Source organism: Oncorhynchus nerka, linkage group LG14, assembly GCF_034236695.1.
Source record: "Oncorhynchus nerka isolate Pitt River linkage group LG14, Oner_Uvic_2.0, whole genome shotgun sequence".
Classification (NCBI taxonomy): domain Eukaryota; kingdom Metazoa; phylum Chordata; class Actinopteri; order Salmoniformes; family Salmonidae; genus Oncorhynchus; species Oncorhynchus nerka.
Window position 1 is genome coordinate 57,706,798 of NC_088409.1, and position 24,406 is coordinate 57,731,203.

The following is a 24,406-nucleotide window of genomic DNA, read 5'->3' on the forward strand; positions in this document are numbered from 1 at the left end:
GCTAAGCTTGAGAGCAAATAGATTAATTTCATTTCATTTGCGATTTTCATGAATAGTTAACGTTGCGTTATGGTAATGAGCTTGAGGCTGTATTCACGATCCTGGATCCGGGATGGCTCGACGCAAGAAGTTAAGCCAGTACATGTCCAGGCCCATCTGAACTTTGCTATAGAGCATTTGGATGATCCAGAAGAAGGTTGGGAGAATGTCATATGGTCAGATGAAACCAAAATATAACTTTTTGGTAAAAACTCAACTCTTCGTGTTTGGAGGACAAAGAATGCTGAGTTGCATCCAAAGAACACCATACCTACTGTGAAGCATGGGGGTGGAAACATCATGCTTTGGGGCTGTTTTTCTGCAAAGGGACCAGGATGACTGATCCGTGTAAAGGAAAGAATGAATGGGGCCATGTATCGTGAGATTTTGAGTGAAAACCTCCTTCCATCAGCAAGGGCATTGAAGATGAAACGTGGCTGGGTCTTTCAGCATGACAATGATCCCAAACACACCGCCCGGGCAACGAAGGAGTGGCTCCGTAAGAAGCATTTCAAGGTCCTGGAGTGGCCTAGCCAGTCTCCAGATCTCAAACCCATAGAAAATCTTCGGAGGGAGTTGAAAGTCCGTGTTGCCCAGCAACAGCCCCAAAACATCACTGCTCTAGAGGAGATCTGCATGGAGGAATGGGCCAAAATATCAGCAACAGTGTTGGAAAACCTTGTGAAGAATTACAGAAAACGTTTGAACTCTGTCATTGCCAACAAAGGGTATATAACAAACTATTGAGAAACTTTTGTTATTGACCAAATACTTATTTTCCACCATAATTTGCAAATAAATTAATAAAAAATCCTATAGTGTGATTTTCTGTTTTTCTTCTTCTAATTTTGTCTGTCATAGTTGCAGTGTACCTATGATGAAAATTATAGGCCTCTCTCATCTTTTTAAGTGGAAGAACTTGCACAATTGGTGGCTGACTAAATACTTTTTTGCCCCACTGTATCTACATCCCCATCACTTTGGTAAGCATAGCAGTCTTCAAATTGGCTACATGATGACATAATACATCAACTCATTCTCTGGACAGAGATCCCCTGGGGACGTTTGGGGCTCTGAAATGGAGTCCTCAAGCCCGGATTGAAGTCCAGAGGAGTTGGGTGCCCACAATGAGGTGGCGGTAGATCTAGTGTTGCGACAGCGGTGTTGGCGTGTTCACCTCTAATCATAGGGATAAACCTGTCAGAAAATGATAGCCAGGGTCCACAGGGACTCCTGTTCCATCCCAGCTCTCCTGTTTTTCTCTGAACCAATTGTTGGCATGGCAACCGGTGTGCGGGTTTTGGGCTGACCTTTTTCCAGTATGCTTTTATTTTGTCCATGGTGTGTGTGTGTGTGTTTGTCCATGGATGTGCGTGTAGTATATTATGCTTTTACGGGGAAAATATGTCTTCTCATTAGGCAACTTCCCTTTCAGATGTTTTAGTGTCTGACACATGCACCTCCTTAGTATGATCATTGTTGTCCTATTCATCTCCATTATCAGGTAAGGAGCTAATGTCTGTGGCTAATGTACAGCATTTCAAATCATGAGCAGTTTCTTGTTTGAAACAAGACAATACAAGTGGCTGTTGATGTGTAGCATAATATGCTTATGCGTCAGAAACCTCTTTATGCACACCAATTTCCGGATCAAGCAACATGAGAGATTTTTCTGAAATTGTAGAAATCTACTTAGCAACACATGAAAACACAGAGTGCAGTTTGCAAATCAGGCCGAGATGGTCTGATGGGATCCAGGGAAGTGATGGAAATCAGGTGCAGGGGGTTGAGAGGGATCGAATCACACAGATAAAGCTTTGTCAAAATGGAACCATCCCATCTTTTGTACTTCCGGAATTGTAAGCATTTATTTTATTATAGAGACAAGCATACTGCCTCTCTCTCTCTCTCTCTCTCTCTCTCTCTCTCTCTCTCTCTCTCTCTCTCTCTCTCTCTCTCTCTCTCTCTCTCTCTCTCTCTCTCTCTCTCTCTCTCTCTCTCGAGCCTGGTATAACATCCATGCGGTAACAGCCATATATGTATTCTAGCACTACTCATAGTAGATGCTGAAAGACTGGCAAGTGAGACCATCTTTATAAGTGCCCTTTACAAGGTCCCATCTCATTGGTCTTACTGTAGATTTCAACCTGATTCTACAAGCCTCCTCTCAGCTGGAGGATGTTGGGGCATCCATCTGCTTGTGTTGTTTGTGCTTCGCCCTTGATGCCTCAGTAAGCCGCGCTGCCTGCCTCCACTTGGGGATGTTTACATAATCACAGACGCACAATGAACTCCCAGAACAATCTGCTCCTATCTCAGCACCCGGATTAGCTCCTCCGGCCCCGCCCTTATCTGAGACTCAAGCCAGACTGAGAGATATAGTCTCCGGTGGTGGTGGGTCTTTGTGATGCACCAATCGTGAAGGTTACCATGTCTCTGTTAAGGGACATAATGACCTCCTTCCCCTCACTCGCAACAGATAATGCTGTAATTTGTCTGTCTACACAGGGGTCCTCATAACCCTTTCCTTCATGGTCATCGTGTGTGTGTGTGTGTGTGTGTGTGTGTGTGTGTGTGTGTGTGTGTGTGTCCGGAAGTTATATGGTCCCCTCTGACAGAACACCTCTGAAAAACCAAAATAATATTTAAAGTTTGAGAACAGGTGGATTTGTCTTTAATAAAAGCACTGGAAGACATTGTGCTTGTATGATCTGAACCTCACACACTCCTACTGCATCATATCAATATAAATCATGATTCATATCAAATTGATGCAGGACAGATTATGTACATAACTACCAAAATCTGCCAAGCATTAAACTGTTTTTAGTATCATAAATTACAGATATTACATTCCATATGCACAAGAGCCTTCCATTATGAGCAATGAAAAAGACAATTCTCAAAAGTGAAATGTGATGATATTATTGTGTCTGAGAGTTCACATTTACTGTAACTCGGAATGGGTCTGCTTTCATTCATTTGGCTCATCCATTAGAAGCTAATGAGATCCCATTCATCTAGTACGCTCCTTTTAACAGCCATCGAGTGAGCAGCTAGTATAGCCAAACCTCAGAGTAGACGCAATTAACTTGGCATAACCCTGTATGTGGGCTATCGATTTCGTGATGCAGGACCCAAGGTTGCGGTGCATTAGCCTGCCAGTCTATACCCGCAACCAACTCGATGGCAGCCTGCCCGCGTGTGTAATAAAGGAAGTGCTTCTTACATTAACAGCTTTGTTCGGGGATCCGTTCACGGATGATTCATATTCTATTGACGTACAGTGTGGTCCAGGGTTTGTTTGGTAATGGCACCAAGTGAAAAGGAGCAGCATCTTTGATGGAGTGACTGTGGGGCACGTATCACAGTGAGGCTAACAGGACCTGTCTCTTGTCCTTTAAATGCAGTCCCCAAAGGCAGAGAGAGAGAGAGAGAAGGTCACCAGTCGGTGGGTTGGTAGACTGACGGGTGCCGATTTAACAGACATCGAGTGTGTTTTCCGCATGCTGGCACGTTATCTCTCACGCACACATGCACGCACGCAGATGCATACAATCACTGTCAAGTACAGGCAAGTAAACACTCTCATCGTCGCACGCACACACATGTCCAGGTCATTTTTTCATACCACTGTCATTTCGATCCCTTGAGTCACTGATGCATGAGACAGGTTCAGTTTCTCATGAGATGTCTTAACAGTGAGGAAAATGCTGCTTATAAAGGTGCCTTTGTTTCAAATTCAAGACTGTACAGCACTTTGAGATATCAGCTGATGTACGAAGGGCTATATAAATAAATTTGATTTGATTTGAAATCTAGCTTCTTTAATCTAAAAACTGATGCTATTGGGCCATTGTTTTGAATGCTAGCTTCTATAGCTTTTATCCAGCTAAATTACTGTAATATATTACCACTCTGAAACAGAGAAACACATTTATTGTGCAGGGGAAAAGCACAAATGAATTCATCTTACTTTGAAGAGTCAGATGCTCTTTGAAGAGGGGAGCTCTACATCTCATTTAGGGGGCAGACGGCAATGAGGCCTAAGCCTGTTCAGAGCCTGGGCCCAAATTTACAGACATAAGAGGAGACCCATTTTTTACAATCTATAGGGACCATAGCATTTATGACTACATAAACTACTGAGACTATAGACACTGAGAGACTATAGATACGCAAGACTATAGAGAGAAAAGATACTGTAGAGACTACAGCGACTGTTGAGACTGTAGAGGAACCGCGGCAGTGATACGTATGACAGAGAAGACTAGAGCGAGTGTAACGGCAGATCTCCTCTTCGTCTGAAGAGGAGTAAGGATCGGACCAAGATGCAGCGTGGTAAGTGTCCATAATGTTTTTAATACAGACAAATGAACACTCGAACAAAAACAATAAACGATCATGTGAAATCTACAACAACCACAACAGTACCGTGTGGCGACGAACACACACACGGAAACAAACACCCACAAACCAACAGTGAAATCCAGGCTACCTAAGTATGATTCTCAGAGACAACTAACGACACCTGCCTCTGATTGAGAACCATACTAGGCCGAAACGGAAACCAAACATAGAAAAACAAACAGACTGCCCACCTCAAACTAAATAAAGACAAAACAAAGGAAATGAAGGTCAGAACGTGACAGTGAGGGCAAGTAATGGTACCATGCCCCACTGACAGCTGTCTGTAGGTATTTATAAGAGAAGTGTCTACGTGGTCTGCAGCCACTGATAATAGCACAACATTTAACATAACATTAACATTTAAGTCATTTAGCAGACGCTCTTATCCAGAGCGACTTACAAATTGGTGCTTTCACCTTATGACATCCAGTGGAACAGCCACTTTACAATAGTGCATCTAGGTCTTTTAAGGGGGGGGGGTGAGAAGGATTACTTTATCCTATCCTAGGTATTCCTTAAAGAGGTGGGGTTTCAGGTGTCTCCGGAAGGTGGTGATTGACTCCGCTGTCCTGGCGTCGTGAGGGAGTTTGTTCCACCATTGGGGGGCCAGAGCAGCGAACAGTTTTGACTGGGCTGAGCGGGAACTGTACTTCCTCAGTGGTAGGGAGGCGAGCAGGCCAGAAGTGGATGAACGCAGTGCCCTTGTTTGGGTGTAGGGCCTGATCAGAGCCTGGAGGTACTGAGGTGCCGTTCCCCTCACAGCTCCGTAGGCAAGCACCATGGTCTTGTAGCGGATGCGAGCTTCAACTGGAAGCCAGTGGAGAGAGCGGAGGAGCGGGGTGACGTGAGAGAACTTGGGAAGGTTGAACACCAGACGGGCTGCGGCGTTCTGGATGAGTTGTAGGGGTTGAATGGCACAGGCAGGAGCCCAGCCAACAGCGAGTTGCAGTAATCCAGACGGGAGATGACAAGTGCCTGGATTAGGACCTGCGCCGCTTCCTGTGTGAGGCAGGGTCGTACTCTGCGGATGTTGTAGAGCATGAACCTACAGGAACGGGCCACCGCCTTGATGTTATTTGAGAACGACAGGGTGTTGTCCAGGATCACGCCAAGGTTCTTAGCGCTCTGGGACGAGGACACAATGGAGTTGTCAACCGTGATGGCGAGATCATGGAACGGGCAGTCCTTCCCGGGAGGAAGAGCAGCTCCGTCTTGCCGAGGTTCAGCTTGAGGTGATGATCCGTCATCCACACTGATATGTCTGCCAGACATGCAGAGATGCGATTCGCCACCTGGTCGTCAGAAGGGGGAAAGGAGAAGATTAATTGTGTGTCGTCTGCATAGCAATGATAGGAGAGACCATGTGAGGTTATGACAGAGCCAAGTGACTTGGTGTATAGCGAGAATAGGAGAGGGCCTAGAACAGAGCCCTGGGGACACCAGTGGTGAGAGCACGTGGTGAGGAGACGGATTCTCGCCACGCCACCTGGTAGGAGCGACCTGTCAGGTAGGACGCAATCCAAGCGTGGGCCGCGCCGGAGATGCCCAACTCGGAGAGGGTGGAGAGGAGGATCTGATGGTTCACAGTATCGAAGGCAGCCGATAGGTCTAGAAGGATGAGAGCAGAGGAGAGAGAGTTAGCTTTAGCAGTGCGGAGCGCCTCCGTGATACAGAGAAGAGCAGTCTCAGTTGAATGACTAGTCTTGAAACCTGACTGATTTGGATCAAGAAGGTCATTCTGAGAGAGATAGCGGAGAGCTGGCCAAGGACGGCACGTTCAAGAGTTTTGGAGAGAAAAGAAAGAAGGGATACTGGTCTGTAGTTGTTGACATCGGAGGGATCGAGTGTAGGTTTTTTCAGAAGGGGTGCAACTCTCGCTCTCTTGAAGACGGGAGGGACGTAGCCAGCGGTCAGGGATGAGTTGATGAGCGAGGTGAGGTAAGGGAGAAGGTCACCGGAGATGGTCTGGAGAAGAGAGGAGGGGATAGGGTCAAGCGGGCAGGTTGTTGGGCGGCCGGCCGTCACAAGACGCGAGATGTCATCTGGAGAGAGAGGGGAGAAAGAGGTCAGAGCACAGGGTAGGGCAGTGTGAGCAGAACCAGCGGTGTCGTTTGACTTAGCAAACGAGGATCGGATGTCGTCGACCTTCTTTTCAAAATGGTTGACGAAGTCATCTGCAGAGAGGGAGGAGGGGGGGGAGGGGGAGGAGGATTCAAGAGGGAGGAGAAGGTGGCAAAGAGCTTCCTAGGGTTAGAGGCAGATGCTTGGAATTTAGAGTGGTAGAAAGTGGCTTTAGCCACGTATAGCACAAGGTGCTATTCTAAATGTATAGAAATATACATATGGTGCATAGGAAGTAACGACAGAGAATATTTGAAGATGCACATGGGGTAGTAAGGGAGATCAACGAGTGAGTTTGGGAATAGTACTAAGTGAATGTGGATGTCAAAGTTGTGTATGGCTGTGTGAGTGTGGAAAGGACGTGTTAAGTTGATTGAAATTTGGAAACTAAGGTGATCGATTGAAATGTGGGTGTTAAGCATATCAGAATTTGGATAACTAGATTGAAATGTGGGTATTAAGCTGATTGAAATGTCGATAATAAGATGATTGATGGAAATTTGGATAATAGGTTGATTGAAATTTGGATAATAAGAGATTGAAATTTAGCTATATCGTACTGAGTGAATGAGAGCTGTCATGGGACTAGCTCCAGTGTGAATTTGGGGTGATTGTGTGCTGAGTTTTCCAGGTCTGTGTGAGAGAGATTTTCAATCTATATCGTTATCTAGGACTTCCCATCCACCACCGCCCATCATAGTGTGGGCTTACTAGCACAAGAGTTGTTGAGCACGGGGTGTTGTTTTATATGTATAGGAAGTAGCGGTCAATAGGCATTTCTGGGAATTGTTTATGTGGTCTGGGAACACTGTACCATAGTCTCTGGGAAGATAGAGAACCATTGAAGATACATATGGTGCATAGGATGCACATGGAGTGCTGTGGATGTGAATACCTAAGCATAGTTACAGTTGAAGTCGGAAGTTTACATACACTTAGGTTGGAGTCATTCAAAATCATTTTTCAACCATTCCACAAATTTTAACAAACTATAGTTTTGGCAAGTCAGTTAGGACATCTACTTTCTGCATGACACAAGTCATTCTTCCAACAATTGTTTACAGACAGATTATTTCACTTATAATTCCCTGTATCACAATTCTAGTGGGTCAGAAGTTTACATACACGAAGTTGACTGTGCCTTTAAACAGCTTGGAAAATTCCAGAAAAGTATGTCATGGCTTTAGGAGCTTCTGAAAGGCCAATTTACATAATTTGAGTCAATTGGAGGTGTACCTGTGGATGTATTTCAAGGCCTACCTTCAAACTCAGTGTCTCTTTGCTTGACATCATGGAAAAATCAGAAGAAATCAGCCAAGACCTCAGAAAGAAAATGGTAGACCTCCACAAGGTCTTCAATTTCCAACGCCTGAAGGTACCACGTTCATCTGTACAAACAATAGTACGCAAGTATAAACACCATGGAACCACGCAGTCATCATACCACTCAGGATGGAGAAGTGTTCAGTCTCCTAGAGATGAACGTACTTTGGTGCAAAAAGTGCAAATCACTCCCAGAACAACAGCAAAGGACCCTGTGACGATGCTGGAGGAAACAGGTAGAAAAGTATCTTTATCCACAGTAAAACGAGTCCTATATTGACATAACCTGTTAATATAGGTCGCTCAGCAAGGAAACTGCCATAAAAAAGCCAGACTACAGTTTGCAACTGCACATGGGGACACAGATCGTACTTTTAGGATAAATGTCTTCTGGTCTGATGAAACAAAAATAGAACTGTTTGGCCATAACGACCATTGTTCTGTTTAGAGGAAAAAGGTGGAGGATTGCATGCCGAAAAACACCATCCCAACCGTGAAGCACGGGGGTGGTAGCATCATGTTGTAGGGGTGCTTTGCTGCAGGGGGGACTGGTGCACTTTACAAAGTAGATGGCATCATGAGGTTGGAAAATGATGTGGATATATTGAAGCAACATCTCAAGACATCAGTTAAAGCTTTGTCGCAAATCGGTCTTCCAAATGGACAATGACCCCAAGCATACTTCCAAAGTTGTGGCAAAATGGCTTAAGAACAACAAAGTCAATGAATTGGAGTGGCCATCACAAAGCCCTGACCTCAATCCCATAGAAAATGTGTGGGCAGAACTGAAAAAGAGTGTGCAAGCAAGGAGGTCTACAAACCTGACTCGGTTACACCAGCTCTGTCAGGAGGAATAGGCGAAATGGGCCAATATTCACCCAACTTATTGTGGGAAGCTTGTGGAAGGCTACCCAAAACGTTTGACCCAAGTTAAACAATTTAAAGGCAATGCTACCAAATATTAATTGAGTGTATGTAAATTTCTGAGCCACTGGGAATGTGATGAAATAAATCATTCTCTCTGCTATTATTCTGACATTTCACATTCTTGAAATAAAGTGGTGATCCTAACTGGCCTTACTTAAGACAGGGAATTTTTACTAGGATTAAATGTCAGTAATTGTGAAAAACTGAGTTTAAATGTGTTCGGCTAAGCTGTATGTAAACTTCCGACTTCAACAGTATATATGGAAATGAATGAAGACTCCAACCAGTTCTGTGTGAGCTGAGTTTTTAGATCTATAACGTTATCTAGGGGTTCTGTCCACCACCGCCCATTGATCTACAGGTAGTGAATTCTGACAGGAGAAGCAAATGAAAAATTTGAGAGGGTAACAGCCCCCGGACACTAATTTCCTCGATAACATGATATGTGTACTCTACCTCTCGTGCTGCTGCGCTGTGATCGTTGCTGCTGGTGTGGGTGTGAATAACTAAAAATTGACAACTTTATACAGGGATTATGTATGGAGATATGAAAGAAGAGAGTATTATTTCCAAACATAATGTTAAATAGAAAACTAGAGTGAATATTTAAACCCCTGTATGAATAGAACACTGGTGCAGAGGGATTAGTGATGTAACACAAATGTATAATGGGATACTAGAGATTAAGTAACATAATATTGAGTATAATGGCTTACTAGAGTTCTGATGAAGTAACAATAGAACATAATTGGACACACCTTCTCATTCCAGGGTTTTTCTTTATTTTGACTATTTTCTATATTGTAGAATAATAGTGAAGACATCAAAACTATGAAATAACACATAATGTAGTAACCAAAAAGGTGTTAAACTAATCCAAATATATTTTACATCTGAGATTGTTCAAATTAGCCACCCTTTAGCAGCTACAATTTGGGACAGATACAGATACTCCTGTTTACGGATACTCCCGTAAAGCCCAGCTCATTGGTTATCTAGCTAGCTTTGTTTGACCCCCGATTGGTGCTTATTTGACAAAGTTAGAGTCGATCAAGTGAAGACCTTCCATGTCATCGGCGTGCCATGAAGGCGTCGCTCTTTGACCAAATTTAGTGTCCTATAGGATATACTACACCCCTAATGATATGGTGAAGTCTGATTACAGTCTAGGATCTCTGAGGAATAAATACGAATGTGATTTGACTGGATGAAACAACGTTTAGGGTTAGATTTTCAAATTGAACGCATGGAAGTACAAAATCGAACATGCATGCTATAAGGACCTTTTAAGGATATGAACATTTATTTAATCTAACAAAACAACACTTCATGTTATCTCTGGGACCCTTTGGATGATAAATCAGAGCAAGATATCATAATGTAAGTACACATTTCACCTTCAGAGGTGAATTGATCAACCTATCTCGGTGAAAAAAAGTGTTTTGTTGTTAGGAGCTCTCCTCAAACAATATTTTTTTAAATATTTATTTTGCTGTAATAGCTACTGTAAATTGGATAGTGCAGTTATATTAACAAGAATTTAAGCTTTCAGCCGACACTTATATGCACCGACATTTATTGTTTCTCTAAAATCTGCGATCGTGACACAGGGCGCTGCCTAAGTTTGAACCATTTTCTTAATGAACTGTGCTTTTCTAATACCAATTTCTGTGTTCATGCAGGTGACTGATTGAACAAACCCTCACTATCAGTATCTGCAATTTGGCAGTACGCCCAGACCTTTGTTTTGAAAAGCAGACAGCAGAAAGAGAGGGGGAATTAGAACCTCTGACAAACTATTATTTTGCCTGGTCACCTGTCTGTGCACATCTCTTTCAAGGTCAGCATTTCTCGGTGGGGAAAGATGTCTTCTATTACATGAATGGGCCTCCACATGGTGCCTATTGGAAAAGAAAGAGAGAATAAAAACCTATTTTCCCTGATTCACCATGGTGTAGCAGATCTCCTACCTCTCTGTTCTTCTCTCCTTCCTTCACATTCTCCCTTCCCCTTTTTGACTCTCTCTCATCTCAAATTTCTCCTCTGTAATTCTCCCTTTTCCTTTCGCATTCCTCTTCATCATTTCCTACTATGTCACCTCTCTCCCCATTTTCACTCTCTCTTCCCTCCCTCTTTCATTTGGTGGTGAATATTCAGGAGGGAGTTGGCCTGATAAACATACCCTCCATTTGCTTTTCTCTGCTGGCTTGAGTGGAACAACAAGAGAAATCCAGCCAAAGGCTGATCAAGCGCTCTGCTCCTCCAGTTTTGTCTCCCAGGATGGTTCTCTAAATCCCCCCCATCCCTCGGCTGCTGCCTCCAGCACGGCTCTCCAATGGCATGCTCCTTGGCGTCAGCTCAGCCAATCAGCATGTGGGGTTTGTTGACTTTGATGGCTATTTTGCTTGGCCCTGTCCCACTGGCCCTTGGCACGGAGGAGAAGAGAGTGAGAGGCTCAGCCTCTCTCCCTCACTCTGTCCTTCCCTCCTCCCTGTCGCCCTCGGATGTCTACCAGGTTGCTTCACACAGGTGGGAGTCCATGGGGTGGAAGGGGGTGTAGGTCGGCTACATATACACTCTTTGTCTTTAGAAAGAGGTCAGACAGAGTGCTCACTGTGCAGTGAATTAAAAGTCAATCAATTGAAACGGCATTAGGCCTGCTTTATCGCTACGCTGTGAATTCCTCCTCCTCCTTCATGAGCAGTATTTGTATTTGTATTTATTATAGATCCCCATAATAGTAGGGGTCCGTCAAAATGAAGGCAGTTATACAATTCTAAAAACCAAGGTAACCAGCCTAAACGACTACCGACCCGTAGCACTCACGTCTGTAGCCATGAAGTGCTTTGAAAGACTGGTCATGGCTCACATCAACACCATCATTCCAGAAACAGTTGATCCACTCCAATTTGCGTACCACCCCAACAGATCCACGGATGGCGCAATCTCTAATGCATTTAACACGGCCCTTTACCACCTGGACAAAAGGAACACCTATGTGAGAATGCTGTTCATTGACTACAGCTCAGCGTTCAACACCATATCGCCCGCAAAGTTCATCACTAAGCTAAGGACTCTGGGACTTAAACACCTCCCTCTGCGCGAAGTCTAGGACCAAAAGGCTCTTTAACAGCTTAAACCCCCAAGCCATAAGATGGCCACCTGGACTACTTACAATGACACACCACCCCCTCCCTATGTTTTGTACACAGCTTCTACCTGCTGTTTATTATCTATGCATAGTTATTTTACCCCTACCTACATGTACAAAATAAATTGACGAACCTGTACCCCCGCACACATTGACTCGGTACCGGTACCCCCTGTATATAGCCTCATTGTTGTTATTTTACTATTTTTCCTTCAGTTTATTGAGTAAATATTTTCTTAACTCTTTCTTGAACTGCATTGTTGGTTAAGGGCTTGTAAGTAAGCATTTCATGGTAAGGACTACACCTTTTTTATTTGGGGCAAGTGACAAATAACATTTTATTTGATTTGATTCCATTCCATTTTTATGGTTCATTGTTTAGCTAGCTAGCTACATGTCTTAACAAAAGACTCCACTATGCAAGTAACCATTTCGGTCGCGTTCGTAAATTCAGTCTGACCCTCTACTCCGATTTCAGAGAGCTCTCTTGTCTGTGTGCCAAAGTTCATAATAATGGATGAATTTATGAACGCTCAACACCCATTGAATACGGCCGGTGTCAGTAAACGAAATGACTCAAGTAAAAGTGAATGTCGCCCAGTAAAATTCTACTTGAGGAAAAGTCTAAAAGTATTTGGTTTTATATATTTCCCTAAGTATCAAAAGTAAATGGAATTGCTAATATATACTTAAAAGTCTCAAAAGTACAAGTTAAAGTATAAACCATTTCAAATGTTCATGACGGTAGTATGATACACTAAAGAAAAAATACATGTTCATCAAGTTTTTGATTTTTTTTTAAATGAACCAAAATAAGAACATTCTCAAAATTGATACAGTGCCTTCAGAAAGTATTCATACCCCTTGACTTATTTCAAACGTTGTTGTGTTACAGCCTGAATTAAAAACGGATTAAATTGTTTGTTTTCTATCCCATCTACACACAATATATGAATTTAGCTCTATTCATTTTAATTTTATCCTAAAAAAAAACTCCTCTAGTCCTTGCCGATGACAAGCATACCCATAACATGATGTAGCCACCACCATGCTATGAATACTGGTACTCAGTGATGTGTTGGATTTTCCCTTAACATAACCCTTTGTATTCAGGGCACAAAGTTATTTGACAAATTTCTTGCAGTAACGGACTCCATCCTAGCTGGAGGGGTGCTTTCATCTTATCTACCAACATAGACAGGGCTCTAACTCCTCTAGCTCCACAATGAAATAGGGTGCAGGCCAGGCAGTTAGCCAGCCTGCCAGCTTAGTGGAGTCTGCCACTAGCACAGTCAGTGTAGTCAGTTCAGGTATCCCCATTGAGACCGTGTCTGTGTCTCGACCTAGGTTGGGCAAAACTAAACATGGCGGTGTTCGCCTTAGCAATCTCCCTAGAATAAAGACCTCCTCCATTCCTGCCAATATTGAAAGAGATTGTGATACCTCACATCTCAAAATAGGGCTACTTAATGTTAGATCCCTCACTTCAAAGGCAGTTATAGGCAATGAACTAATCACTCATCATAATCTTGATGTGATTGGCCTGACTGAAACATGGCTTAAGCCTGATGAATTTACTGTGTTAAATGAGGCCTCACCTCCTGATTACACTAGTGACCATATCCCCCGTGCATCCCGCAAAGGCGGAAGTGTTGCTAACATTTACTATAGCAAATGTCAATTTACCAACAAAAAAAATAAGTTTGTCTTTTTTGTAGTCATAGCAAATAATATTCACATTTTTGGTGATTTTAATATTCACATGGAAAAGGCCACAGACCCACTCCAAAAGACTTTCGTAGCCATCATCGACCCGATGGGTTTTGTCCAACATGTCTCTGGACCTACTCACTGTCACAGTCATACTCTGGACCTAGTTTCTCCTATAGAGCTCCATTTTTATGGAATGGTCTGCCGACCCATGTGAGAGACGCAGACTCGGTTTCAATATTTAAGTCTTTACTGAAGACTCATCTCTTCAGTAGGTCATATGATTATGTGTAGTCTGGCCCAGGAGTGTCAAGGTGAACGGAAAGGCTCTGGAGCAACGAACCGCCCTTGCTGTCTTTGCCTGGCCGGTTCCCCTCTCTCCACTGGGATTCTCTGCCTCTAACCCTATTACAGGGGCTGAGTCACTGGCTTACTGGTGCTCTTCCATGCCATCCCTAGGAGGGGTGCGTGAGTCACTGACGTGATCTTCCTGTCTGGGTTGGCGACCCCCTTGGGTTGTGCCGTGGCGGAGATTTTTGTGGGCTATACTCGGCCTTGTCTCAGGATGGTAAGTTGGTGGTTGAAGATATCCCTCTAGTGGTGTAGGGGCTGTGCTTTGGCAAAGTGGGTGGGGTTATATTCTGCCTGTTTGGCCTTGTCCGGGGGTATCATCGGATGGGGCCATAGTGTCTCCTGACCCCTCCTGTCTCGGCCTCCAGTATTTATGCTGCAGTAGTTTGTGTCGGGGGGCTAGGGTCAGTCTGTTATATCTGGAGTACTTCTCCTGTCTTATCCAGTCTCCTGTGTGAATTTAAGTATGTTCTCTCGAATTCTCTCTTTCTTTCTTTCTCTCTCTCGGAGGACCTGAGCCCTAGGACCATGCCTCAGGACTACCTGGCATGATGACTCCTTGCTGTCCCTGTTCTGCCAGTGGCTATGGAACCCTGAACTGTTCACCGGACGTGCTACCTGTCTCAGACCTGCTGTTTTCAACTCTCTAGAGACAGCAGAGCGGTAGAGATACTCTCAATGATCGGCTATGAAAAGCCAACTGACATTTACTCCTGAGGTGCTGACTTGCACCATCGACAACTACTGTGATTATTATTACTATTTGACCATGCTGGTCATTTATGAACATTTTAACATCTTGGCCATGTATTGTTATAATCTCCACCCGGCACAGCCAGAAGAGGACTGGCCACCCCTCATAGCCTGGTTCCTCTCTAGGTTTCTTCCTAGGTTTTGGCCTTTCTAGGGAGTTTTTCCTAGCCACCGTGCTTCTACACCTGCATTGCTTGCTGTTTGGGGTTTTAGGCTGGGTTTCTGTACAGCACTTTGAGATATCAGCTGATGTAAGAAGGGCTATACAGTATAAATACATTTGATTTGATACATGTTTTGGAATATGCTAAATCTGTATAGGATTCCTTCTTTTCACTCTGTCATTGAGGTTAGTATTGTATAGTAACTACAATGTTGTTGATCCATCTTCAGTTTTCTCTCCAATCACAGCCATTAAACTCTGTAAACTGTTTTAAAGTCACCATTGGCCTCATGGTAAAATCCCTGAGCGGTCTCCTTCCTCTCCTGCAAACAGTATCTTTGTAGTGACTGGCTGTATTGATACCTCATCCAAAGTGTAAAGAATAACTTCACCATGCTCAAAGGGATATTCAATGTCTGTATCTACCAATAGGCGCCCTTCTTTGTGAGGCAGTAGAAAACCTCCCTCGTCTTTGTGGTTGAATCTGTGTTTGAAGTTCAAAGCTCGACTGAGGAACCTTACAGATAATTGTATGTGTGGGGTACAGAGATGAGGTAGTCATTAAAAAATCATGTTAAACACTATTATTACACATAGTGAGTCCATGCAACTTATTTTGTGACTTGCAATTTTTTTTCTAAACTTATTTAGCCGTGTCATAACAAAGGTGTTGACTACTTTATTGACTCAAAACATTTTGGCTTTTCATTTTTTATTCATTTGTAAAAATGTCTAAAAGCATAATTCCACTTTGACATTTTTTGTTATTGCGTGTCAGCCAGTGACACAACATCTCAATTTAATTCATTTGATATTCAGGTTGTAAGATAACCAAATGTGGAAAACATCAAGGGGTGTGAATACTGAAGGCACTATATGTAGATGCAACATTTTTATTTCAGCCAGTGGTGCCTGACTTTAACAGGCCTATTCTTCATTTCGCTCTTCAGAATAATGGAGCGGTCACTGCTTTTTCAATACAATACACTAAGCATTCCCTTCTCACCATTGACAACTTCTCAACAATCTGTTAATGTCACAAAGAACCTCATTCTTCAACTCTGGAGTTACAGCAACTGTTAAAGTGGGACAAGAGAGAGAAGGGTAGTGTTTGAGAGGTTTGCCAAGGTCCTTAACAAAGAGGTTTATTTAACTAGGGAAGTCAGTTAAGAACAAATTCTTAGTTTCAATGATGGCCTAGGAACAGTCGGTTAACTGCCTTGTCCAGAGACAGAACTACAGATTTTTACCTTGTCAGCTCGGGGATTCGATCTTGCAACCTTCCGGTTACGCTCTAACCACTAGGCTACCTGCTGCCCCAAAACTGTGTGGAAATTACATGACCCAGTATATGGTCTGTTTTATGCCAACCAATCCACACTATGCTGAAAATATGCATTCAAGGCCCAGTTTTGTTGAGAAAGAATTCAGGAAATAACTCATTCTGAAAAATCTTTGGGGGATGTTGTGCGAGCTGTGAATTTGGTGACAAAGTTCAATGTGACAGAGTTCTATCATCCGTAATACATTTTCAGACAATGAAAGGTTTAACTTGAAGATAGCATTAAGTAACCATTTGTTGTCCCAATGTGCATAAACAATAACTTATAGTATAACAGAAATATCTAGCCCACGCAGTAAGTACCAATATTGTCCCAAGATGAGTTAGAGCCAGTCTATTACTATCTCGGTATGCTAGCGAATGTAACATCATGTTCAAGATTTAAAATCACCCTATCACAGACGGACTTCTCGAGTCAGCTGAAAAGTGCCGATTTCCTCTATGACCGTTGCCTATATTTGCAGAATGGTGCATTACAAAAGTACTGTTGTCTACACAAGTAATGAATACCTCAATAAAGAGATCCAATACACATTCACACGCCTGCTCCCCCTCCCTGGCGCTTGAGGGCGACAGGCTGCCCGTCATTACGCACACGTCACCATCATTACGCTCACCAGCGCAATATTGGACTCACCTGGACTTTCCCCTTCTACATCTGTCTGTTCCTCAGTTTGTTCCCGGTGTCAGCATTATTGTCGTGATGTTTCCCCTGTTCAGACGCTATCCTTATTTGTTTCATGTCAGTTATTTATTAAATGTTCACTCCCTGTACTTGCTTCTCGTCTCCTAGCTTCTGTCCTTAAAGAATGTCCTTAAACACATGGCTTTTAACCATCACCTCTGTCCCACATTCCATCAACTGGAAACAAGTTCTGTCTGTGGTGGGGAAAAAAGGAAAAGGGAAAATCTAGGGTGAATGTGGACTGTATGTGGGTGTATGTGTGAGAGAGAGTCCAAAAGACAGTTTCCTAAATCAAAATGTCCCCCCAATATGTACAGTACCAGTCAAAAGTTTGCATCTCTCTTCAAGAGTTCTTTTTTCTTTATTTGGACTATTTCCTACATTGTAGAATAATAGTGAAGACATCAAAACTATGAAATAATACATATGGAATCATGTAATAACCAAAAAAAGTGTTAAACAAATCAAAATATTTTTTATATTTGAGATTCTTCTAAGTAGTTACTTGATGACAGCTTTGCACACTCTTGGCATTCTCTCAACCAGTTCCATGAGGTAGTCACCTAGAATGCATTTCAGTGGGCCTTGTTAAAAGTTAATTTGTGGAATTTGTTCTTAATTAATCTTAATTAATGTGTTTGAGCCAATCAGTTGTGTTGTGACAAGGTGGGGGGGTATACAGAAAATAGCCATATTGGGTAAAAGACCAAGTCCATGTTATGGCAAAACTACAATATGAATTAACTAATAGAAATGACTATTTATAATTAATCACATCACGGGTGAGCTTACCATTGATCAAAATAATTGAGTAAAACACTCTCTGGAAATCGAAAGTAATCCGACAATGGGTCGTTTCTGCACGCTGCCATTTTTTCTCTCTCACAGAAACCAAAAATAAGAAGACAAGATGAGTTTGGTCTGTTTATAGTATGCATGTTGAAGGGGTTGTCGTCTACCATCGTTCACAACCCACCATGCATTTCTGGAAGTTCTCAAAAAATGTGTGAACCCTTACTCACCTCATTTTGTTATAACATATTTGGTTCGACAGACGATTACATGAAACCCAGAATGCATTGTATGTCAACAAACATGGCTCCACACACAGCTGGAATTAGCTTAGCTCATCATAATCAGTACAACCTTCAAAAAAGTATTTTACACACATTTGTGCCCATTACAATCTATGCAAGAATCGGAATGCCTGATTTGTCAATAGAACTTGAAAACGTGAATAAAACAGTAAAATATATAAACAATTACCACACAAAACATTTTCTGATAGTCATTTACTGATACAATTGGTGCGTGCCGGCAGTCAATCACGTAACCTCTCACTCCCACTCTGAGCCGTTCAGTGTTGTTGTTTCTATATGTAGCTAGTGAGATAAACTAGCATTAGCAACGTCTTTCAAAAGGAGACAACTCACAAATGCGTACATTTTGAAGATTTTTTAAAATTCTGACAATGAGTCTGAGTGTGAAAGTCAGGAATCAGATTCTGACAGTGAGGAGCTGCCCCCCACCAACCTTGTAGCCATTGAAAACCCTGAATCTGAGGACTCATTGTCCACTGACAAAGTCCCAGGTCCCTTTGAAGATGCTGGTGGTGATGAAGGCAGACCGACAGTGGATGAAGTACAGGAGTTCTGTGGTAGCTGGAAGGCCGCCAGCCATTTCACCCCACCTGGCCCTGCGGGTTTGCTTTGATGAGTCCCAGTCTGGAGTGCAATGCCCCTTGCCATTTCCATCTGAGGCAGAGTGCTTCAAGTTGTTTCTGACAGAGGAGCTGGTGGGAGACATAGTAGAGGAGACCAATCACTGTGCCTTGGAGCTACAGGAGAAGAGAGCCAGGAATGAGTGGGAAACTCGCTAAATTGGTGACAACCACAATTAGTGAAATGTATACCTTCCTGGTGACAGTCCTTCTCATGGGAATAGTAAAGAAGAACTCCCTAAGAGAATACTGGAGCACTATGTTTGCAACTCTCTTCTTTGCCACCCTCTTTTCCTAGTTCTATTTCAACAACAATGCTACTGCCATCCTAAATGACCCGTTATAAGAAATGACATTAGCATTTGGTCGAGTCTTTGTGCCATACAAGGACCTATGCACTGATGAGTCCCTGACGTTCCGTCAATATATTCCCTCCAAAAGGCACAGGTTTGGTGTCAAGTTCTTTGTCATGTGTGACGTGAAGACAGTATTTGTCCATAAAATTATAGTTTACACAGGGTCCACCAACATTATGAGGGGCTTGGGGTGTCCGGGTCCATGGTGATGACCATGCTGGCTCTTCATCTCAGCAAGGGACACACTTTGTATGTGGACAATTGTTACAGCAGTCCCACATTCTTCCAGCATGTGCTCTCCAACAGCACAGGGGCCTGTGGCACAGTCAGGTCAAACAGGAAGGGGATGCCAGTATTCGGATGCAGGAAGATGCGGAGAGAGGAGGTGGAGTTCAAGGAGAACGGTCAACAGCTGACAGTAGAGTGGCATGACAAACGAGACGTCCATGTCCTCTCCACTGTCCATACAGCAACCATGTCGGCCACAGGGAAGGTGGACCACCTGTCGGGAGAGAGAAAAATCACCTCAAAATGGAGGCAGTGGAAAAGGCGGACATGATAAACAGCTTTGTGGAATACACTCGGAAAAACGACCAAGTGGTATAAGAAGATATTTTTTTTCCATCTGACCGACACTGCCCTCAATGGCCACATAGTTCACCGTCAAGTAACAGGTGAGATGATTACTGAACAAGGTATTTTTTGTAATTGGACGTAGTTACAAATCACATATAGAAACTATTAACGTAATAAGGCACTTACTTTGATAGAAACGCAGCCTGGATTTGAGATGCTGTGCCCTAGACCGCTGCGCCACTTGGGAGTCATAAGGCCAGGGTAGCTTGAAAATACAACACAAGCTAAAACTTCTCTGATGCAATTAGCATTGTTTTACAGAGCTAATAGAAGATTGTAGCTAGCATGATAAGCACGATTGAATATAACACCATAAAGGTTATGAAATGAGTAACGTTACCTCGCGTGTCCGCAGTTATAAGGAATATACACAAATATATTATGCTCCATACATACAGTGAGCTGCAGTAGAAACACCATAACACGACATGCAGAAACTATTGTAACGTAATAAGGCACTTACTTTGATAGAAACGCACACATTTCCAAAGTTAATATTGGTAACGAAAACAACAATGACTGCGACGCGGGCAACAGCCGGAAAATGTGAACACGTGTGTGCAGATCCTGCTCTGACGAGAGATGTGCAAGTGCCTGCAGACTTGAACTGCACAAATAATTTGGAAGTGCTTGGGGAATTTTGTCCGGTTCAGAAATGTCTAAAGAATTCTTTGTCCGCAAAAGTAAAAAGGACTACTTTTATGTACAGTATATGAACGAGGAGGCGGAACACACCTCAATTGAAACTGTTCTTAGAAAATAAAAACTTGTTTGAAAATCATTTGAAACTGACAAGTTGAAAACTTAGCCTATAAATAATGGCTTGAGGGCAGCGCGGATTAAATCTACTGCTGCGTAACAATCACATTCTGGAAAGGAGAGAACATTCTAACATCACGTGCATAAAAAAACTCACGCTGGGGCGACCATGAGAGACATTTGGAACTCATGCATGAAAAGGTTAACACTATTTTTGGTTACTACATGATTCCATATATGTCATTTAATAGTTCTGACGTCTTCACTATTATTCTACAATGTAGAAAATAGCAAAAACAAACTGTGTCCAAAGTTTTGATTCCAAACTTTTGACTGGTACTGCATATCGAACGCACTTTGACTCTCAAAGTGACTGAGGTTAGCATTCATTTTCTGCTTGGCAATCACCTATTCTGCACCTCGATGTTGATGATCAGTCAGATCGTTCGATCTCCTGTCAAGAGGAAATACTGATGATTTCTCCATTTTATGACGTATGTAATAACAGCATTACGATGATTTAGCACAATGGCAGACAGTCATTACTCTCATGGCACACATCTCTCAGCAAGCCTTTAGGAGGGCTTTAAGGATAGCTGTAAACAGCCATAAACACCAGGGTCTAGCACTTTAAATAAGATATCCCATTCACACGAAGCATTCTGTTGGTTCAATGCCTTGACTTGGATCAGATTCACAGGCAACAGACGGTGAGAAACACCACCAGAGAATCTGTGCACATTGCAGTGTTTGTATTCATGTCGGCTTTGAGGGTCAGGGGGAAAAACACAAAAAGAAGTCAGTGGAATTTCGTTTTCAGAAATAAAGGCTACTAGGTAGGGAAGTGAGGCTAACCCCGATACTAATGATGAATAACTCCATTAGGAGAAGGTTGTAGGACTGGTGGTGTAATATATATATAGAGGGCTGGACTTTTCAAACCTCATTTATTTTTTACCTCTGGGATCCCTTTTTCCCTCTAAAGTAACTTGGATTGGCTGCCATTGTGATACAACCATCGGGTAACACAGGTTATTGGCTACATGGTGCCATGAGGCAGAAATAGGCGAGGTGGGGATAGGGTGTGGGTGTAATAGGTTTGTATAGGGATAATAAATGAGGAGGGGATGGAGAGAATAAAACAGGAGAGAAGAAGGTGTAACAAGAAGGTAAATCAGCCACAAACAGGCCTGTTAGTCTCTAGGGAATTAATCCACTTTTTTTTATTTTATTAGAAAAATTTCACACACCAGAAAAATTACATGTACAAAACTATAAGATTTGGAATTGCGTTATGTACAGATACAAAAGATAAAGCCAAATAAAAATTGACGGAGAACACAGAAGGTGAGTCCCCAGCAGTGAGCGTTTATTCCCCTTTAAGTCTGTCTGTTCAATTCAGTTCTCCCTGGGTTCAGCTCAAAGGTGAGAAAATAAATAAACGCAACACACAGGAGGAGAGGGTGATGAAGACCATTGTGACGAAGAGGTGGTGGTGATGCACAGACATGCGGTTCAGTTTGCTTAGTCCCTTCTGGTTGGAGTTCTTCCTCCTATATGTCCATGGGTCCTCGGAGTCTGGATGGACGAAACACAGCACATACCTGCAGAGAGAGGGGAGAGAGACAGGGATATCAGTGAGGAATATGTTATATTCTGGCCTAACGTCGGTTACGGTTGACCACACATACAACCCCACTTAATCCAGGTTGATAAAGATCAGCCAACAATTTAGCCCTTGAAGTATAGTGATGATACTAGTTCCCCTTGACCAGTGTTAGATTCATCGAATCCCTGCCATACTAAGGCTTTATATATATATATACATAATGAAACAGAGAACATTCATAACATGTCCATAAAGACAATAGACCCAAGTACATCAGTTTAATACAAACACAGGAAGCTTTCACAAACACTGGCAGCCATACGGCCACCGTGCTTGGACAATGCAGTCGGATGGATCCACGCAGTGTTGTGTTCTACTGCTGTTTGATACAAATGTAAAATGATTAGTTGCCATGACTTGCAGCCTCCCTCACAGCACTGGCCAAACCGTGGTGGGCATGCATGCTGTGGCTATGAAACAAAACTGGATGACAAAACCACAACCCAGTGCCATTAAACAGCCATTGAAGTGACCGGATGCTTTTCCCAGTATAACGCAAGATTACATTTGGGACTCCTCGGCCTTAGACTCATCCTCACTGTCTCAAGCACTGTCCACAGTGCAGTGAACAGTGATAGGAGTTAAGCTGGTCAGCTCAGACAGCCGAGCCTGACTAAGCCTCGCATCGGGCTGGACATATCATGGCCATGGATACCTGGCTGGTGGTGAGCTGAAAACGAGCCTGGCAGACATTTTAAATGAACACTTTTGCTTACGTCTACACATGGAACTAGGCACTTTGAAAAATGCTGCTGTATAAATCAATTCAAATTGTATTTGTCACATGCGCCGAATACAACGGGTGTGGACTTTACAGTGAAACGCTTACTTACGAGCCGTTAACCAACAATGCAGTTTTAAGAAAATACCTAAAAATAAAAAATTTAAAAAGGTAAAAAAAAAGAATTCTGGGTTTCCGTTTGATTAGCTGTTCAGGAGTCTTATGGCTTGGGGGTAGAACCTGTTTAGAAGCCTCATGGAACTAGACTTGGTGCTCTGGCACTGCTTGCCGTGCGGTAGTGAGAGAACAGTCTATGACTAAGGAGGCTGGAGTCTTTGACTATTGTTAGGGCCTTCCTCTGACACCCCCTGGTATAGAGATCCTGGATGGCAGGAAGCTTGGCCCCGGTGATGTACTGGGCCGTACGCACTACCCTCTATATATAGGCTCTCTGGTGGCGTATCACTGTGTATGGCACCTGGAAGTAGCTGACTAGCTGGCACTGCAGGTGGTTTGAATTGGAGAGAAGAGGCTGAACAGGTGTGAGAGCAAGAGCTACAATTATGGATGCCATTTTGGAAATGCTGTTCCCTTGTATATCAGGCTAACATGTGTGATGCTGAAAGCACTGAGTGGACTGAGGCCTATAAAGTGGAGGGAGTTCAGAGGGTACTTATTTGAGCTTCTCAGTTGGCTATATGTACTAGTATGTCAAAAAACCATAACTGCATGAAAGTGTTTTCAGTCAATTATTGCTGACTTCACGAGGCAGAAGTAGATTGTCCATTCGAAGCATAGGGGGCCATTACATCTTCCCCCCCAACGCATTCAAACAAACAATTTGCTTTTCAATAACAAAGTCTACTGTAACAAGTGGCTTGAATAGTTTTTTTGTTTTTTTTAAACATTCCTTTATCTTGTGAATAAATGTTTGGCTTTAAGTGTGACATATTCCGCTTCAAGACCTTAGTGACCATGGGTGTTCTCTGCCACTCCCTCCCAGCGTGGGAGCGTTGATAAAGTCAGCTAGCATCTACCCAAAGCAGAACCTGCCTTCTCCACTACTCTCTCATTGACACAGCAGGAGAGTCTCTCTTGAAGCACAACCAGATATTCCGAAGCACTTGGATTCTGCAAAAGTGCAGAAATATATTTCTGTATTTCCTTACCCACTTTAAACGTGTAAATATCAAACTGAGTAAGGGAGACCTATTTGTACACTAGATTATAGCATCATACCGTAGCTTGCTTTCCATTAGACCTGGCACTTGTTCTAAACCATTCATGGTGTTGCATCACACACTATTTCTAGTGAGTGTATACGAAATAGCTTCGTTTACATCCATTTACAAACAAACGCCTGTTTCCTTGCACTGAGCGTGCACCATTGAGCTATTTCTATGATCTTCCATCCGGGAGAAAGGATATTGGACCTCCATGAGGACCGGACCAACATTGCATCCGCCACTCTAGAGATGTTCCAAGGAGGGGTCAGTCCGATACACATAGTCAGACTCTTTTACTGTCACGCTTTCACCTGTTCCTGTGATTGTCTCCACCCCCTCCAGGT

The 24,406-nt window shown here is 43.0% G+C and overlaps 1 protein-coding gene across 1 annotated transcript in view; it reads right to left on the bottom strand.

The window, feature by feature from the left end:
* Window positions 1-21,639: 21,639 nt before the first annotated feature.
* The window catches only part of LOC115141532 (leucine-rich repeat and fibronectin type III domain-containing protein 1-like protein), a 44,657-nt gene continuing 41,890 nt past the window's right edge, over window positions 21,640-24,406 (bottom strand). Inside the window, exon 5 of the mRNA XM_029680480.2 lies at window positions 21,640-22,050. The gene's annotated coding sequence lies outside the window, so the exon portion shown is untranslated. The remainder of the gene's footprint in view (window positions 22,051-24,406) is intronic.